We start from the raw sequence: 20,906 nt of genomic DNA on the forward strand, positions 1-20,906 counted from the left end.
TTGCACGAAAATGAGTTTCACTGCAAACATGTTGTTTAGTTGCAAACATTGTACTACAACAAAATAACATAATTGAATTCATGGGAAAGAGTTCCTCACTTTTCAAAAGAAAAAAGGCTGTTGCTTTGGTTGTTGAGGGGGTTTCTTCCACAAAAAAAATAAGTAGGCATATATTTGAAATACTTAAAATTATCCCAACTCACTTCTACATCCATAATACAAATTGAGGCATGGAATACTGAGAGGATTCAAATAAAATATCCCAACAGCCATGCAAAATACTTTCAACATTGCCCTATAAGAGGCCTGGGAAGACCACTGGAAATGTGGTAACAATGGGCAGCTCTCACCAGTGCAGCAGTTCAGGAGCAGGCAGGATACTACACAAAAAGGTACTCTGGTTTCTTTTAGGATGGGTAGAAATATGTAGTAGAAAACTGTATTAAAAAAAGGAGTCATCTAAGAGCCAGGTATTCTAAATATTTCTGACCAAGTTCAGCACAACATCAAACACAGAGAAAACCCTCAACCCCCTCCCACTCTGCAGTATATACATATGCAAAACATTTTTGCCACCATAGGCATCATAAAAGCAAAGAGTTGTAGCCCATTACCACGCCATGTGCCTCAGGGGCAACCACCTCTGCCACCTCCTTCCAGTGCGGAAAGGGGCTCCCGGAAAGCTGGGGAGGGGCTCTGGATCAGGGACTGCAGGGATAGGTATGGTTTTAAGCAAAAACAGAAGGGATTTAGTTGAAATATTAGGAAGGAATGTTTTGCTGTGAGGATGGGGAGGCCCTGGCCCAGGGTGCCCAGAGCAGTGGGGGCTGCCCCATCCCTGGAGGGGTTCCAGGCCAGGTTGGATGGGGCTTGGAGCCCCTGAGCCAGTGGGAGGTGTCCCTGCCCATGGCAGGGGGTGGGACTGGATGGGCTTTGAGATCCCTTCCAACCCAAACCATTCTATGATTCTATGAAATACTGCACAGCAGCTTCCAAAAAACACCCCACAGGAGCCGCTGGTCCATGCCAGCATCCCAACCTACATCAGCTGCTCCGCTGCACTGGTGACATGAGGCCATGCATGATTCCTGACACTCTAGGAGATAAAAATACATGAAGAATCCCCTTTTGCACATTATCCAGTGATGATGCTGGTAATCAATTTCTCAGTGTTGTATTATCAACAGGATTTGAATTTCTTTATTTTATTTTATTTGCTCCTTTACACTTCCTTAAAATAAGGAAACTTACAAAGTAGATTATTTACATCTCCTGTACTGTTCCTTCTATCATCTCTTCTCCATCCGTGCTCTATTGTTTTTGTCACTCAACATGTAAATTTAGCTTTACACCAACCACTTTGTTTCTCAAGCACCAGCTCCTATTCCATTTTTCCATACATTCCTGTCCTGTGCGCTTCTTAACAATACGCACTGAGCTGCAGAAATATTGTTGGTATTGGCTGAAGGAACTTTAAGGAATTATCAAAAGCTAAGATGGAATCTTGCAAGTGGGCCATTTTATAAACCTTCTGGAGTTAAACTAGGTGTTGTGCTTCCAAGGGGAGAAAAGCACAGAGGAAAAGCACTGCTTTCCAACATCGTTTCTTGCTGCTAAAAGAAATCAAGCCCAGGATATGTTATGCTACCAAGCCTGATGACACACCTAAAAGCTACATTTCTTGCTATCCTTCTCAGTCTTTTCAAGTCTGTTTCCATGTCAGGAGTGTAAGGAGCAGAAAACCAAACAAGAACTCCAAAGATCAATGTCATTCAACAAAACCCTCTCCTTTTGGCTTTTTTTGAACATTGCAGGCATTCTTGTGGAGACGACGATGACAGATTGAATGTCAAAACCTTTTAAAACATTTTCTAACCTTTTAAATTCTTTTTTTAACTCTTAAAAATAAGCATTGCTGCTTTCAGATTATGCAAAGTCAAAGCCAAAACCATGCAATAAAATGTACACTTTGCCTTCATCTGCAGCTAATTTAGGGAGTCTTATTTCTTCCACAGGTCTAATCATATTTTATTGCAAGAAATACCTTTCTTTATTATGTTTAGATAAACATTAAGGTGTTTTATTGTGGTAATTTCTTTGAGAGAGAGGAATATGGTGCTGACATGATTCAAATCAGGTGCAGGAAGACAGAGCTCTGGAATTCCCTTCCCAGCGTCACTCCTGGCTACTATCTACTTTTGGAAAATCATTGCCCTGCTCTGAGGCTTGGGCTTCACTCATCTATAAAACATCCTCTTACCTTCAGGGCTGGTGCTGATTTGTGTCATACAAGCAAACACAGATTAACAAAAATATCATTTCATCTCAAGTGTAAATTTCAAGGATGTTCTTCACTCAGTCTCACTCAGATCCTACACCAGCAACACTCTCCACCACCAGCTTTTGCACTGACTTTAGCAGATCTATCATAGAATCATAGAATGGTTTGGGTTGGAAGGGACCTCAGAGCCCATCCAGTGCCACCCCTGCCATGGGCAGGGACACCTCCCACTGGATCAGGGGCTCCAAGCCCCATCCAACCTGGCCTGGAACCCCTCCAGGGATGGGGCAGCCCCCACTGCTCTGGGCACCCTGGGCCAGGGCCTCCCCACCTGAACAGCAAAACATTTCTGCCTAAGATCTCATCTCAATCTTCTCTCTTTCAGCCTAAAACCATTCCCCTCATCCTGTCCCTGCACTCTCTGATCCAGAGCCCCTCCCCAGCTCTCCTGGAGCCCCTTTCAGCACTGGAAGCTGCTCTAAGGTCTCCCTGCAGCCTTCTCTTCTCCAGGCTGAACAACCCCAACCCTCAGCCTGTCCTCATCGCAGAGGTGCTCCAGTCCTCGGATCGTCTCTGTGGCCTCCTCTGGACTCACCCCAGCAGGTCCATGTCCTTCCTGTGCTGAGGACTGGATGCAGGGCTCCAGGTGGGGTCTCACCAGAGCAGAGCAGAAGGGGAGAGCAATGGGAGCACAGAGACAGGCTAGATTTAGTTCACAGTGCAGTTCCAGACTGAGTAGAGCTACAGCAGAGAGATCCCTGCAGAGAAATGATTGCCACGCGTTTTATGTTCTAGAAACCTTCTAAGTGAGTTCAAGGGAAGTTCTGTGGACTGAAGGTGTGCCGCTGCGCTGTGCCACAGCCCAGAGCTTCCCAGGTGAGCTGTTCCTAGAAGTGGAGGCTCAACAGCTGTGCTGTGGCAGCTGCACTGCCTCTGGGACCTTTCCCAGCATGTGTCTCTGTCAGCTCACTCACATTATTGCATGGTGGGATGTCAAAATGTGCTATGAACTCCACTGATTTTACAGAAAACAGTGATTTCTTCTTACACAGTTATGCTCACCATAATATCAAAGAAAGGAATACTCCACGGACAGCGTTGACCACCTACCACATGGAGAAACAACACAGAACCAGAACAGGCTTTCCCTTTCCATAGGGAGACTCTGACTTTTATCATATTATTAACACTCTTATCAGTAGAGACACAGATATGGGGACCAGGAGGCTTTGGGGTTGCCTAACTACAATGTGTATCTGCTGTCTGCCACCTAATACCTGTCCTTAAATATCACCCTTCTGAGCAACCACAGATGAATGTCCATGTGCCGTTCAAAATGTGATACTATTATCAAAACAGTAATTTGCTGCTTTTAAATAGAACCAATTTCTCAAGACTCGAATCACAGTGGGAAACAGGAACTTAAGTTTTGAGTTGTTACAAGTCTCAGCAATTAAATCTCATAGAAAAACACATTAATGCATGCACTACAAGTTGCTGAGGTGAGGAAAGATTAATAACCCTGGTATTACACACCATTATAGCTACTGGCACAATGAACTTCCCCTGTCTGGTACGCTATCGGGTATTGCATTGCACGATGCATATTCGCAGCCTCAGGCTTCCCGATGAAAGCAGTATATAGAAATTCCAGTTCTCCAAACCACTGGTCACTGCACTGACAGGTCAACCCATCCAGCAGAGAGACATTTGTGGGATCTGTCAATGCTCAGGATGTGAAAATGCGTCCAAGCAGAACCTGCTAATCCTTCGATTTAAAAATCTTTCTTCACCAACGGAGAGACTGGAAAAAAACCAACCATTCCTGTGTTAGAGCTGGGATTAGCCATAACTGTATGGCATTCATACACATAAATCCACCTTCCGATATTATTTTTGCAACTGGATTTCAGAGACTGGCACTGATGAGATGGGCTCATGTGATATTTTTTCTGCAGAGCTTAACCCGCAGCATTTTCAAGCACCTTGGTTTAAATCCACAACAGGAATTTATGTTGAAAACCAATAACAGTTAAGACAATGAAGAGAGAAATGAAGAACTGCAATCTTCACCTTCACCCTTTCAGCTCCTACCAGGATTCCCCAGGCACCGCAAAGTTTTCCATTCTCTAATCGCATGAAATTCTGCTTTCAGGCACACCCAATTCTGGCAGGTCTGAGCAGCTTACCACCCCATCTCGCAGCTCAGCCTCACGCTTGTATTCACAAGCCCTTCTTGAGGGCTTCATCTGAGGGGTTTGATCCAGATGGCACTCAGACCAAATTCCTTCATTTGTGGGGAGAGAGGCTAATGGGGTGGTGATGTACTTGGAGGTAGGGCTGCTTTGCCCCACGGAGGAGCTCCATTCAGCAGGAGATAAGTGGCATGATTATCACAGAATCACGGAATGGTTTGGGTTGGAAGGGACCTTAAAGCCTATCCAGTTCCACACCTGCCACTGGATCAGGGGCTCTAAGCCCCATCCAACCTGGCCTCGAACCCCTCCAGGGATGGGGCCACAGCCACAGCTTCTCTGGGCAACCTGGGCCAGGGCCTCCCCACCCTCACAGCCTCAGATGTGGGAGATCTGGGTTAATTCTTGCTAGGATGCAAACCATCATTTCTCCAAGGAAGTGTTCTGATCAACAGCTGATTTGCTGCTTTACAGTGGGAAGGTCTTGATGTCTCTTCCTGAAACAGATGCACCTTGCAGGGAACATCAAAGGTCCATCCTGTAGGCAGAATGCCTGCGCCACGCACACACACTCACACAGAGCAGACCATCACCTGGGAGGAGGCATATCTGCATTCCAGGCTTTGTCTCAGTTATCCACTCTTTTATCCAATGACTTTGGCATATAAACCAACTGAATTTGGAGTAAAGATAAACACCTCTTGTAAACCAGAAGAAAGCTCTGCATTTCCAGGAGAACCGTGGTTGAAAAGCCTGTATTTCCCAGCCTCCCTGTTCTGCATACCTCCAGGCATCTTCCCACAGGTAGGATGCAGCAGCAGTGAATTCCCATCTCTTAGTAAGACACGGAGAACACAACCACTGTTACACCAGTGCTGGCCTTCCATGCAGCATTTCCTCGATTTCAATACCATTTTAATGGCAATTTTTGAAATACATATCTTAGTTTTTGTGAATTCAGCCACACAGAGGCTGTATAACCGATGCCTCAGAATCAAAACCACGCCGTATTTGCTGCTGCAGGGAAATGCATTTCACCAAATTAGTTCAGACACTTCTGAGCATTGTTGATAGTGATTAACAATTAACCTTCTTCCAAGCAGACTCAGAAGTTGATTAACTACCGCATCCTTTACACAGTAAGGAAACAAATCTGTTAAAGAAACCTAATTAAACACAGTTTATGATACTCCCAGAAGAAAATAACCAGTTTAGGGGAGCACAGTTATTAGGAGAGTCCTGAAGGGATTTCCCCTTATCTGCTTCTTCAAAGAATATGCAGTGCATTCACAATACAAACCCATGTGGTTTACGTGTGTCTCCATTACAAGCATTTCCCTGCAGTAGTAAAATGAGCAAACCTGAAACTTTCAAAGTAATTTTATTGCTTATTTTATAGATTTTCCCAGGCCTTTGAAGAGCTGCCATTCCAGAAGGCAATCCCAGCCTCATACCTTTGTTGCTGCTACTCGCACCAACCGCGCCCATTTCCAGGTTGTCTGTGGGAACAGTATGCACTGGGAATTAGCCAGGCATCTCCCGTCAGGAATCTTCACAGCAGAGCACCGAATCCCATACAGCACCACAAAGACTTTCTTCATCCCCTGCACTTCAGCACAAAGTCCATTATGGAGAGAAACAAAACATAACATACGATATAGAGACAGAAGCCACTAAGGAAATGGTCTAGAAAATACAAGTTCACCAACTCCATTTTTTAAGTAACTTGGAATAAAGACTGGATTTATCTCGTATTAATAAATACATAAATAAATCTTAATAAATCTTAAGCCAGGCTGTATCCAAGTGACAGAAGGGCTAAACATCCTCCTCCAAGTAAAGCAGCTACTATAAGCATATAAATACTCTACAGGTGTGATCTCCAATGGGTCAGATTCCAGTTGGCATCATTCACAGAATCACAGAATCATTAGTTTGGGTTGAAAGGGATCTTAAAGATCATCTAGTTCCAACCCCCCCTGCCATGGGCAGGAATATCTCACTAGATGATTCAAAACAAAGACAACTATACCCATCACACAGGACTTTGTTTCTAGGCAGAGCAGAAACAGTTGAACCAGGAGGTGTTCCATAATCACTGTATGCAAAATATTCCCTCCCCTGCAGAACACTTGTCTCGCTGATGACAACATCCTACTCCAGCCACACAGTTGACATTAAAAGCACCGATCAATAATGCTGCTCGCAGTAGGTACGGAGCCACAAGGCACTCCAGGAACACATAGCGTTCACCTCAGGCCAAAGAGAGCAGCGGTGAGCTGACCATAGTGATGTAGACCTTGCACCCAGTCCTAATCAATGCATCTGGCATGGCAAAGCACTAGAAGAAGAGATGAAAAAAGTTATAGCCAAATAGACAGATGGAAATGGAATATACTTGCCACAATTCCTATTATTGCCATTGTTTGGGGGGAATAATCAAATGCCTGGGGTGCTCATGACAAAACCCCTTTCTTTAAACATCCAGTTTCTAATGGAAATACATAAGAACTACACTCTACAAAAGATTCCCAAGAAACCAAGCTGCAAAGATTTTTATCGTTCAGTTTTTTCCTGCAAAACAATTCTGCTGTGGGCTGCAGCCTGATGGAGGCCAAACCACCCATCTGCCTGGCTAATTGAATGCTACCAATGTATTTCTCAACATATTTTATACTATATTTTACACATTTTTTTTAATATACACACATAAGACATAGACACACTAAGATCTCTCTGGTAAAATAACTAGCACTAATACACGATGGCCCTGGTGGCAGATCCGAAACGCTCCACCTCAAATATCTCTTTTGCCTGGCAAACGTTAGTGAAAAGGAAAGATGACTTATAGTAACAGCTGGGGCCAGGACCAGGTTAAGGTAAGACCTCAAATGAATTCTCTTTGCCTTCCTGTGATAGCTGAGAAACAGGAACAACAGCTGAAAAGATGCTCTGTAGCTGCTTTTAGCTCTGTTGACTTAAAAGCATATAAATGACCAAGTTTCACGTTTCGTATCTCGCATATGTCCAGACATGCAATTCTGCACATTATCAGAGCAGCCGTAACCACTGAAGCCTCTTCCATGGATGCACTGCATGAAAACCGCATGGTGTATTATTACAGAAGGCCAATCCTTACTTTTCCAGCTGCAATGGATTATTCCGAGAAACAGTCGCTTAATAAAGCGGTAACATTCCACAGAAAGCTGCTCTCAGAGCTACAGACAATAGAAAACATAAAGCACAAAGAGAAGTCATTTAAATGTGAAGTGTATCCTCACTCCTTTATGCCTTAGCCTCCCAATAAGACAGTCCACGATCTTATCTAGTGGTGGTTAACCACAGGCAAGGTAGTAAACATGGATTTAACTGGTTAAGAGTGCATTCTGACAATTCAGAGCCCATCTCGGTTCACTTTATTTTGGCAACTAAATACACAAGCAAAGATTCCTTTTCCAATTAAACTGCTTTAAGAAGAAAGCGTACCACATAATTACTTTACCATGGTGGTCAAACTACGCTGACGGCTCATAAAGCCACACACAGAAGTATGTTTTTAATAAACACAAGCCTTCCACCCGTCTGGGCATTATATATCCACACAGAATAAATGAAGCCTCCGTGAGAAGAGCGATACAAATTGGACTTTCTCATCATTACAGAAGCAAAGCTGCATTCCTGGCAATAGTAAAGAAGATGGAAATATGTTTTTAAAACTCCCAAACCCTAGAAATAACTAGAGGATTAACTAATCTATGCTTTAAAAGATCAAAAGTCCACAAATGTACACAGAATCCCCAAATTAAAAACACACAGGTAGGATATTAACATCATTAATAACATTAGAAAAAAGCAATTTGGGAATACTATGCCAATACAACAAGTCTTTCTTGAATACACATCCAGAGGAAGCCTGCAATATCCTGGATCCTTACTTTGAACAAGTCTTTGTGCCTCCTCTGGCCACCAGCCAGAGGAACCGCATGTTCTCATGGCTGTCTACCAGTCCAAACTAGAGGCATTAACTGCCCAGTTTCATGGTTTATAATTGCCATGCTATTATTTCCCCGATAAGCAACCGAAATGGACCCAAAGTGCACCCTTCCCAAGATCTCCAGGCCTTGAAGTCAACTCTAAACCCATCCGTGCTCCTTCATTTCTGAATGCTGAAGTCAGAGCTGTCCCCAGAAACAATGCAAGGCTCCCCAGAGCAAAGAAAGGAGAGAAATCATTTCTTCTTCTTCTGCTTTGCTTAAAATTATCCTAAACGCATCTCTGTGACTATCAAGATTGTACACAATGCGTTCACTCAGCCTTCAAAGTCCCAGGATTAATCTCTAATTGTATTTACTCTAGCATGACAGCAGGACACAAAGAACATTCCTAAATTCATGCGTCCAATGACATCTCCCAGTGTTTTGACATCACAAGGCATTATTTTCAAGACAGAACAACCTTTAAAAACAACTAAAAATGGCTCTGTTACTTTCTGATTCCCTGTATCTACTATCATTATATTTCTATATTGATTTTTCAAAAGGTCTGACTTCAAGAGCTGACATCTGTTTAAAAACCATAGCTCTTCAAGCTATTTCAGTTGAATTAAAGTGTCAGATGAGTTGCTGTTTGCTCTGCAATTTTTAAAAGAAGTGAAAACACAGCGTCTTTCAAACCGAGGGTACTTCTGTCATCCAGCTTTTCACAAGGTAGTATTACACCCTACAGCTGCAATTATGAAAGGCTCTAAAGGTCTTATATATTGCAAGGAAGGGGTGGAAGCTAGAGGCTTGAAAACGGAGAGAGGGGAGAGGAAGCCCTAAAAGCCACTCCCTCTCTGAAAGCTGAGAAATGAGAAATTGGTTAGTCGTGTTGTCTCACAGAGAGCGAGGAAGTTGGATACTCGCATTTCCATTGCCTTCCCCAGGTGGGTCACACCATGGCAAGCCAATTTGGAAGCGGGTAGGGCTGGTAAGGCTACGTAGAACGGTGCAGGGGTCTTGCACGAAGCTTTGCCTGCCTTACACAACTAATAACACAGTCTTTGGATTTACATGCTGCCAAGCTGTTCGGTACCTACAGTAACATGAAGTTCAGGTTCTGTAGTCTCTCTGTTAGTGCTGTCCTCTTCCTCCTTTAACTCTGTAGATGATTGACCCCAGACGGCAATTAAACACTCACTAGCAATTAAACACTCACCAGCCAAGGCTCGCTCTCTCCTCACCTCGGTGAGATCGGGATGAGGATTGGAAGAGAAAAGGCAAGAAAAACATTTGGGCTGGAGATAAAGGCAGTTCAGTAAGCGGTGCAGAGGCAATCGGTGCCCCCTCCCACCAGCAGACCAATGTCCAGGCACTCTCTAAGCCACAGCCACCCCAAACAGACCACACCCCAGCTTTTATTGCTGAAGAGGCCGTGATAGGAGATGGAAAATGCCTTGGGGCACCTGGGGGGGGCTCTCCCTGCTGTGTGACATCCCAGCCTCTTGCCCGCTCCCAACCTGATCACTATAGGGGGCACAGTGAGAAACAGAGAGGGGCCTGATGCCTTGGTGTGTTACCAGCAATGGTTTAATCCCAAACTAAAGATAGATCATATGGCCTGCAATGAAGAAAACTACGTCAGTCCCATCCCCCAGTCCAAATCCCTACCAGTAAGCTCCTATAGGGTGTCAGCATGGAAACAATTCCTTCCAACAACACCTTAAAACCAACAACCTGATCACAGAAGGCTTGAGGTTGGCAGGGAAGCTAAAGGACATCTTGGCCAACTCCCTGCTGAAAAAGGGCCACCTACAGCCAATTGTCCAGGACCATGTCCGGATGGCTTTTGAATATCTCCATGGAGGGAGACTCCACAACCTCCCTGGGCAACCCGTGCCGGTGCTCCATCGATGCAGAAAAACTCTGATGCAGAAAGCAAATTCTGGTCATTACATGTTTCACATGGCACAGAAAAAATGCAATGCTTTAAAATATTGGATGCGACTTCTGTTACACTGCCCATAAATAACAAAAGGTAAGAAACCTCTCTCTATCAAAAAAATCCATAATAAAAATCCTTTTTTACAGCTTGCCCTAGGAGCCTGGTGGGCTCACTGAGCTCTAACAGGGAAAAACAAGTCCCGTGGCAATGAAGTGTGTCAGCAAAGGCCTTTTCTTCCTCTCCCGTTAATTCGTAGTGAAATATTTTTCTACAGTTCTGAAATCTGCCTTTGAACTCCAGCAAACAACTCTTTCCCATCAGACAGCGATCTATTTGTCAAATCACTAGGGTGTTGCTGAAGTTAGTGTTGGTCAGGGAAGGGAGTGAAGTCTCCTTCAGTGTTCTTTTCACAATAGGTGAAGGATTGCTCTAAGGGAACTGGGATTCTGAATCCCAGCAAGTAGGTGGGAATGCCCAAATCTTGCATCTCCAGAGTGTTTACACCAAACAATCAGCCCCACAGTCACAACCAGGAATGATTACACCTGGCATGGAGGAAAGACGCGTCATGGTGAAACGTATGCAAACAGACCCGTAGTGAAAACAAATAAACAACAAACACAACAACAACGATCCTCTGTCTTCTGTATTCACACTGTTCCACACCCTGTCAAGATGTGCAAGTCTAAATGGGATTATTACTTTGAGAAGCCCAAAACCTCACAAGCTAATGTAACGATAAATTCAAAGCATGTAAGCCTACAATATGGACCAGTGTGGATTTTTTCCTTCTTGATGGATGCCCACATACACATCCCTCACCAATCCCAGCCGACCAAGCACTGTCATCAGTGACACTGCTCCCTTGCGGCACCCAGAAGTCACTTAAGGTGAGCAGGTAACTTCCACTCAAGCTCCTGGTTTTAGCTCCAGAAGTTTCCAGTTCAAGACTAACGTCACCATCTGAGATGCTGTATTAACGCAATCTGGTTGTATTTTGACTGCAATAAAAATTCAGAGCTCATATAAATTGATAAATTCATCATTTTAAAAATGAAATCTGCTCAGTTCCTCAGAAGCCACGAAGGCCCTGTGCTGATAACCAAAACAGCTATTGTCCAAACCATGACAAAACAAGAAGGACCATATAACATGATCATAACTCATTAACTTGGACATGAGGAAGACAGCTGGGATAACACAAATGGAATACCTATATATAAATAGATGTTCTATTTATGAAAATTGTCCCGCTCCATCGTGTTTCACATTGGATACTCTACAAGCCTTTAACAAGATGATGAGCACATACACTACGTATACAGGCATTATGGTAGTACAGTAGTCTTGGGAAAGTACTATTAGCTGAAAGTACTAACACTCAACAACAAAGCAGTGTTGCCAGCAGATCACAGGAGGTGACTTTCCCCCTCTACTCCACTCTCATGAGATCCTGCCTGGAGTCCTGTGTCCAGTTCTGGAATGCCCAACAGAAGAAGGATATGGAACTGTTGGAATGGGTCCAGAGGAGGGCACGAAGATGATGCAAGGGCTGGAGCACCTCTGCTATGAGGACAGGCTGAAAGAGTTGAGGTTGTTCAGCATGGAGAAGAGAAGGCTGGGAGGAGACCTTAGAGCAGCTTCCAGTGCTGAAAGGGGCTCCAGGAAAGCTGGGGAGGGGCTTTTTCCAAGGGCCTGGAGTGATAGAATGAGGGAGAATGGCTTTAAATTGGAAGGGGGAGGATTTAGATTAGACATTAGGAAGAAATTCTTCCTGATGAGGGTGGGGAGGCCCTGGCCCAGGGTGCCCAGAGCAGTGGTGGCTGCCTCATCCCTGGGGGTGTTCAAGACCAGGTGGGATGAGGCTTGGAGCCCCTGATCCAGCAGGAGGTGTCCCTGCCTATCACAGGGGAGCGGAACTGGATGGGCTTTAAGGTCCCTTCCAACCTAAATCATATTATGATTAATTGCTTTCTGAAAAGTTCAATATTCACATTATTGAGGGAGGAAAAGCAGAACTGTTATGAGCCCAAGCACCCGATGCCCTGAATTCCAGTTTGATTTAGCACAGAACTCATGGTACCTGGAGGCAGTCAAGGTAGCCAAAAAAAGAAAACAGAAAAAAACTCAAGCCATGCAGATCTTAGTTAAATTAGCAGGCTGGTTCAAACAAAACCTTACTGCTCTGAGTATCTTACAGTCCCTGTATTAGAGCATACACTTCAAACGACACCCAGACCTACACAAGACTGTCAGAAAAGGTAAGAACCATTCTCCACACCAAAGCTCTCATTTCCTACAACCAGCGAAGCAGAAATCCTCCCTCAATTGTCACATCTTTCTTCTTGTCTAATTATACTGTAATTATTAACTTCATTTTGTTGCTTCACAAAAAGAGCGAGTTTCAAGTCTGTGCAGATGAGCTGTGAATCTGTGGCTCCTGATTACCTCAGGAGTAGTTTAAACACCTATTTTCAGGTTTTCCACACTAGACATAATTTGTGGCGGTGTAATTTCATTTTAGCAGAGGTCTCGTTAAATCCTGTAATCTCCCCAAATGTGGGATTCATTGCAGGGAGGGAAAGGAAAAATGTGAATTTTGTTTCTACACAGGTTTATTTTGAACTTTGATCATTTCAACAAACCAGCTTGCAAAAGAACTGTCCTGAATCAACAGAGCAGAGGCAGGTGGGAACCACAAACCACCTTTAGGTATGCATACACACCCTCTCTCCCACAGATCTCGTTAGGGATGTTGGTAGCAGAGCCTGGTCAGACTGCTTGGACTGCCAAAAGGTTTAGTACCGAGGAGGAACAGAAACTACAACATTACTGGAGGTGGGTGGGCTGAGAGAGAAGAAACAAAGCTGTCAGCATTTCCTCCAGGCAGGACTGCTTTGGTTTTGTATGTGCTGACAGGATCTGCTGCTCCTCTTCCCTTTGGTCAGTTCTCCTCCAAGGAGAGCAGCCCATGGTGCAGTTCCACCACCATGGGCTCCATCACAAATGAGGCCAAACCATCAATTCCAAAATGTTATAAAGAAAGAGGTAAACAAGTCCTCCTGAATCTAACAGTGATGCTCTTTGAAAGCCTAACACTGAGCAATCTGATTAAGTTGGAGATGTCCCTGCTCACCACAGGGCAGTTGGACCAGATGGACTTTAAAGGTCCCTTCCAACTGAAAACATTCTATGATTATCCTTTTTGGTTTTGATCTAATGAACGAGTGAGAATTTTCAAATCCTGTTCTACTATTTAACAGTAACTCCAGTAAAACTCCAGTACAAACCTCAATGAATACCACTACAGTAAGTTTGACTTGTGTTTTGATAATAATAGGCCTTGGGCAGCCTGATCCAGTGGGAGGTGACACCTGCCTGTGGCAGGGGGTTGGAACTGGATGATCTTTAAGGTCCCCTCCAACCCAAACTATTCCATGATTCTATGATGACAATAAGTACATATTAAAGCAATAAATGCTTGGATTTATTTTATTAAACCCAAACACCTCAATATGAAATGCAATTCTTGAAGCACAGAGTATTAATTTCATGGCATTGGTCAAATAAAATTCATTATTTTAAAACTGAAAAAAAAATCAAAAACGCAGACTAGATAAAATCCAAGAGTTATTCATTAACCAAATGATATTCATAGCAACATAGAACCATGGGATGGTTTGGGTTGGAAGGGACCTCAAAGCCCATCCAGTTCCACCCTCTGCCATGGGAAGGGACACCTCCCACTGGATCCAGTTGCTCCAAGCTCCATCCAACCCGGCCTGGAACCCCTCCAGGGATAGGGCAGCCACCGCTGCTCTGGGCAACCTCACAGCAAAACACTTCTTTGTAAGATCTAAGCGAAATTCACCCTCTTTCAGCTTTCCCTCTGTTTCATAAGCTTTTAGCTCAATTTCTCCGCATTAAGCTGAGCTCTGAATTAGTGCAATTTGCTGCAACAGGTTTATTCACATCGAGACAAAGCTGGGGCAGCATTTTTCAGAAACAGGATTAGATGACTGTAACTGCTACCATCCACGCTTATGCGTGTTTAGACTCTGAGAAGAGTAATCACCCCACTCCAGGGCATGATCCGCAGGGGTCAGGGAGATAATCTCACCCCATCTTTCTGTTCTTGACATCGCCCAATTGGGTAGGTGCGGAACGGAGGATATTAGTCCTCCCTGAAGCGCTGGTTATTCATTACTGCCAGAGGCGGCTTTGCAGATCTGAGATTATGAGCCGGTCTAGGATGGCAACCTGTTCTTTCAAAGGCTGAACCGCGCTCTGCAATCTGGAGCTTGGCAGCTACGCTGCGTTTCAGATACAAATAAGAGATAATCTGCGAGCGCATCACAGATCAGTTTTGTAAGGGATTATTACGACTACACCAAAGGCGTACAGACCACAAAAGATGGTATTTTATAGGGGGGTTTTGTTTGTTACATTTCCATAACAGACAGAAATCATAGTATCTGGCACAGGGCAAATATGTACATACAAACCAAGCATCACTCCTGCATCTGCTGTTAGTTTTCAATCTATACAATCCAAGAGAAGCTGAAGAATTTCAGACTTCGCTGCTCTATCATTTGGAAATACCAGTGTAATCTTTTTAGGTGATAGGGAAGGCAGACATCTTTATATAGAGAGACACAATGAGGCCACTTAAACCGACACAGCAAACAAAATAGTTCTCACAGACACACTAATTATGCACAGAACAAATTAAGAGCATGCAAACAACTATACTTCTGAATTTTGAATAAGCAGTAAGTGCAATCTATTTAGAGATCTGATTTTTCACCTACTTACTACAAGCATCTCCTCCCATTTTGCTATCAGCTTGGACTCCTGCTGTAAAAATGAAGGATAAAGACTTCTCTCCATGAAGCTAGACAGCAGACACATCCTGCAGGATGGAGTGGACCCTCCTCTGGCTTGAGAGCTGCCAGTGGAAACACCTGTTGGCCCTGGGTTCCAGCCATCTCCTCCTTTCCCCAGCTCAGATACACACCTTGGAGATGATCATCTAATTGTTCTGCAGGTCATTATCGTTCAAACAAGCCGGGTTCACTTAAAACACTGAAACAATAGGCCTTGGCCAACACAAAGCATTCAGATTGCAAGGACATAGGGAACGCTTCCAAAACGCAGCCCTGCCACTAGACCTGAGAGTCCGCAGTTCTCCATCGAGAGCACTGAGGGCAGTGGTTCAACCAGCAGTGAATGTGTCAAACTTCAAAATACCTTCTGTGACCGCTGTCGAGGTCTCAGTCGCCAGCACAGACACTTTACATAACTCACAGATTAATAAACAGCACTGCTACGGTAAAATGGTGGGGGTTTTATCTCAGCATCTCAAATAATAAGGCAATTCTATCTCGCCACACTTCTGAGAGATGGTATTTGTTATCAAACCATTTTATGGACTGTGAGGGAAAATAAAGCAGAAAAGGAAATGGAGTTCAGAACTTCTTTAAATTGCTCTGATAATTTAGTTTAGAGCTGGACTACCCAACACTGACAATAACGTTTTCTAGACATGCTGTAGGATTTACAGAAACTTTCAAGGGAAAACCTTTATCTCGGACTTTCCCATCATCCCCACTAGACTTATCACCTTCTTAATAGGAGAGAATTCCACCTTCCAGGCAGGACATGGTTAGACCAAAACACAGGGAAGCTCAATGTGCTCAAATTTCTTGGGGTAGCATTCACACCCTCAATAATGCTACTCCTCAGGTACTGTTTACACTGACAATTCTTTACAAACTGATCCATTTTCACAGCAATTCATGGAGAGAGAAAATTCATCGTTATTCCCACAAGAATTAGGGAGAAAGAAGACAAATGACTTGTCTAAAACCATTCAGCAAGTCAGAGCTTAGATGCAGTCTAATTCTGTAACCAAAGACCCACATTTTAATCCTTCACTGCCGCATTTCCAGATCTGCAAAGTGATATTAGTAATGGGGTTGGTTTGTCAGTGTATTTCAAACAGGTTTCACACAGCAGTTTAGGTTTGTTTAAATATCACAGCAAAATCCAGACAAAAACCGCAAAACGAACGCTGTTTTACCCTAACTTGGTTCCTCGCCAAAGCCTGTAGTTCAAACCAGGCACATCAAAAAGCCCCAGGCTTCAGGCAAGAAATCCCAGTCTAGTTTTGTTGGTGCAGCAAAAGCAGTACCTTTTCAATGTGAAAACGGATCCTAGCTTGTGCCTTGCGCTCTGGCTTCTCACAGGCACCGAGTTCCAAGCGGGAAAACCAACAGACGCAGACAGCTTTCCTGAGCCTTCACATCGGCATCTGGCACTTGGGGTGACCAGTCAGCAATGGGATATTTGCTGCGAGTACATGAAAAGTCTGGAAGACGAAGCCTCTTACTTAGACTAAGAGATTCTCACAGCAATTAATGGGAAAAGAGCCGCCAACCACACGTGCATCACACAGCTCAATCCTTAGGGAAAGCTGCAACCCAAAACTCCTTCTGAAGTTTATCGGCGCGGCACTTTCGTGCGTACTTTTTCACCGCTTTTAAACTGTTAGACACGCACCTCATCCAAAAGCCCTTTGAGTCACACGCAGGGATAACCGAAGCATTCCTTTCCTTTGAATCTACAAAACCCAGCTAATGGATGTGAAGAAAGCCAAGAAAATATTGAAGAATTTAGACTTAAAAAAAAAAAAAAAAAAAGAAGGGGAACTTCGCAAAGCACCAGAATTTATCCAGGGAAATTTGTTTCGAGGTGGAGGATTTTTGTTCCAAGGATCCCTTTTGGCCCATTTGGGCTGAAAAACTGTGAACAGAATGTCCTGGAAAATCCCTCACTTTTAACTACCCAAGTCTCTTTGAGAGATATTAAATCTCCTTGACACGTAAGGTGTTGCACTGTCTTCCTCTCACCTCTGCTGCCAAGTTCCTTCCCTGCTGCCTGCACTGAGAGCGTCTGGCAGTGGGTAAGGTCCATCATATCCCACCATGCACAGCAGCCCTGGTGACTTCTGGGTTGGAACCTGGGTTTGGAATTCCTGACTTCAGAGCGGGCTCTCCGACACAACTTGTATAAACAGTATCAAAGGAATCATTCCTTATCTCTTCTCCCACAGCTGAATCTTGGGCAAATGGAATACAAGACAAGAAGGGATTGTGATAAATCATCTGCGTGGCAGGAAACAGCCTCTGAGTTCACACGGTGCAAGTGTCTTCCACAGAGCTTCCAAGGGTGCAGGAGAAGGTGCCCATTCTGGTAACACAGCTTCTTTCCCCTGCAGCACCTCGCACTTGCCAGCTGCGTGCCTCCCCGACAAAGAGAACCACATCTACCCCACCTTGGCTGCGCTCTCCCTTGTTTCCTTCTGCCAGATAAAGCATCCAGCATCTGGTGCCAGAGGATGGAATTCATCAGAAGTGTTTCAAGGATCAACACACAGGATCCATCCTACGTAAGCTGATTACAGGATTTACCAGACTCCTGACAGTTAACACAGCCCAGCCAGAATGCCAGATGTCAAGCGTTGGAGATGGGGCTCCAACAAAACCAGGCTAAGGCAAAAGGCCTGGAGATTATCCGCTGTGGAAGGGATGTCACTGAGAGGATGCGACTGGCTGTGAACAAGAGCGCTGCAATCATCATGCTGGGAAATGCTAATTGACTTAGAGCAAGGAATGTATGACGACAAGAGGGAAAGACTCTCATCAGCAACCCTGGTAGCTAACTTAATTGTGGATTGACTAGACCAGCAAAGTATTACTGTGCGAAGACTGATGAATCACCAAGCTGAGCCTGCTGTAAAAACCAGGACAACTCCCTTCACCCATGCTATAAAACATCCATCTACAATTACCTCTGGAATTCACCTGCAGGATGGTACTGCGGTACCCAACCTGGCCACGCTCAGCGGGATACGACTGGCACTGGCCACGCGAGGCAGATGCACCAAGATGAGGTCGTACTCTTTCAGCTTTGAATTCCCTTCCTTCCAGCTGGTGTCTCTGATGTCAAACACGAGGAAGGACTTTCTACTATGTCACCATAAACCTTTTATCTTTCCTAGAATCAATCACAGAATCATAGAACGGTTTGGGTTGGAAGGGACCCCAAAGCCCATCCAGTCCCACCCCCTGCCATGGGCAGGGACACCTCCCACTGGATCAGGGGCTCCAAGGCCTATCCAACCTGGCCTTGAACACCTCCAGGGATGGGGCAGCCACCACTGCTCTGGGCACCCTGGGCCAGGGCCTCCCTACCCTCACAGAAAACCATTTCTTCCTAAGATCCCATCCTTCTCTAGTATCTAATATCTCGTCCTTTTCTTTAAAGCTCATCTAGGGAGAAGCAGAACGGGTGCAGCAATCAGGAGGTTCATAGCCAGGAAGGAAGCTGAAAACTCTAAACTTTGAGGTTCAAAACCAACCTGAGAAACAGTGATCTCAGCATTTCGTATTTTATTATTTTAAACAAAACCATGTTTATTGAGGGAGGGAGACTTGACTCACTATCTGAGCATCTGGGATTACCAGTACGGTATTTATGAAAGAGGTTGCAGCACACAGCTCGCCACAATTGCTCTGATCTCTAGATCTGCGGTTCCAGGCTCTACCTGCGTTACCCTCTGAGAGACGGGAAATCAAATGAACCTACTTTCCTGAGATTGCCCTTAGGAATCAACCAGCTGAGTCTTGCAAACCAGCTCTATCTGCGTGAGCCACACACACTCATCAACCCCAAGACTGTTTTTATTAACCCGAGCACCCGTGGGCCTTGCACAGAACCAAGCCCTCGGCGCCCTCCACACCACACAAACACTGCTGGGTGTCATTCCAACGAGTTTACAGCCTAATAGAACACACAAATAGGAAACATATCCAAGGAGCCCAGATCTGTGCTCAGGAGCCAGGCCCTCTGGCCTGGACCCTGATCTGCACCTCCAAGGCAGGTGGCTGCTATTTACTTCTATTTGCTTCTTTCTGTACGTGTTCTAAATGTTTTCTTATTTTCTATGGCAAAGCCTAATGCACTTTTTAAAAGAGTGAAAATCTTGCTGCCATATCTGTGAGAAAGGAAGAGCAATTCCGTTTTTATGGCTGTATAATCACCACAACCGCAGTTTTACAACGCACCTATAAAATGCAGTTGGTGTTGGATCACTGCACCTGATGCTGAACACAATCACAGAATCACGGAATCATTAAGGCTGGAAAAGATTGCTAAGCTCATCCAGCCCAGCTGTCGACCCAACACCACCATGCCTACTAAACCATGTCCTGAACTACCCTGGCCACACTTTTTTTGAATGCCTCCAGCCCCTCAGTGTCTCTCCTGTACTGAGGAGTCCAAAACCGAACCGAGGATTCGAGGTGCATCCTCACCAGCTCCGAGTCGAGGGGGGTGATCCCATCCCTGCTCCTGCTGGCCACACAAGGTGTGTTTAACCTATTCAGAATCATAGACTCATTAAGGATGGAAAAGACCTCCAAGCTCATCCAGTCCAACCATCAGCCCGCTCCTATCATGACCACTAACCCATGTCCCAAAGTGCCACATTCACACAGCTTTTAAATCCCTCCAGGGATGGAGATTCCACCACTGCGCTGGGCAGACTCTGCCAGGGCTTGACGTCCCCTTCCGTGAAGAAATTTTTCATAACATCCAACCAAAATCTTCCTTGGCACAACTTGAGGCCACTTCCTCTCATCCCATCCCCTGTTGCTTGGGAGCAGAGCCCATCACCCACCTCACCACGACCTCCGTTCCAGGAACTGCAGAGAGCGATGAGGTCTCCTCTCAGTCTCCTCCTCTCCAGGACGAATATCCAGTGCTTCCCACAGCCCCGCCACTGCCACAGGGAGATTTGGGATCAATCCCCTGCTCCTGGCCAGCAGTAGGGGGATGTGGGGCTCAGCTCCCATCCACTTGGGATCAGTGGGATGGGGCAGGATAGGATGGGATGGGGTGGGGTGAGATGGGGTCTGTGGAGTGGGATGGGATGGGGTGGTATATGATGGGGTGGGTTGGGATAGGATGGGATGGAGTGGGGTAGGACGAGGTGAGATGAGATGGGGATGGAATGGGGTGGGATGAGATGGGGATGAAACGGGGTGGGATGAGATGGGGATGAAATGAGGTGGGATGAGGTGGGATGACATGGGGATGAAACAGGTAGGGTGGGATGAGATGGGGATGGAATGGGGTGGGATGGGATGAGATGGGGATGGAATGAGATGGAGAGGGTGTAGCACGGTGTGGGGTGGGACAGGTTGGAATGGAGTGGAACGGGACAGGATGGGATCCCCCGCCCAGTCCACTCTCCCCCACGCTCTCCCCATGGACCCCTGCTCAACCCGCGCCTTGCTCGGCAGCTGCGATGGGATGGGATAGCATGGGATGGGGTGGGATGTGGTCAGTGGGGTGGGATAGGATGAGATGGAATGGGGTGGGATAGGATGGCACGGGGTAGGACGGGATGGGGTGAGATGGAATGAGATGGGGATAGGGTGGCA

General features: G+C 45.3%; 1 protein-coding gene across 2 annotated transcripts in view; it reads right to left on the reverse strand.

Moving 5' to 3' along the window:
• Positions 1–20,247, reverse strand: part of LYPD6B (LY6/PLAUR domain containing 6B) — a 52,127-nt gene extending 31,880 nt beyond the window's left edge. Inside the window, exon 1 of one of the 2 annotated variants that reach the window (XM_009560073.2) lies at positions 20,141–20,247. The gene's annotated coding sequence lies outside the window, so the exon portion shown is untranslated. The remainder of the gene's footprint in view (positions 1–20,140) is intronic. The other variant, XM_054070361.1, reaches the window with a different exon arrangement.
• Positions 20,248–20,906: the final 659 nt, after the last annotated feature.

This window comes from Cuculus canorus, chromosome 6 (genome assembly GCF_017976375.1).
Source record: "Cuculus canorus isolate bCucCan1 chromosome 6, bCucCan1.pri, whole genome shotgun sequence".
In the NCBI taxonomy this organism is placed as follows: Eukaryota; Metazoa; Chordata; class Aves; order Cuculiformes; family Cuculidae; genus Cuculus; species Cuculus canorus.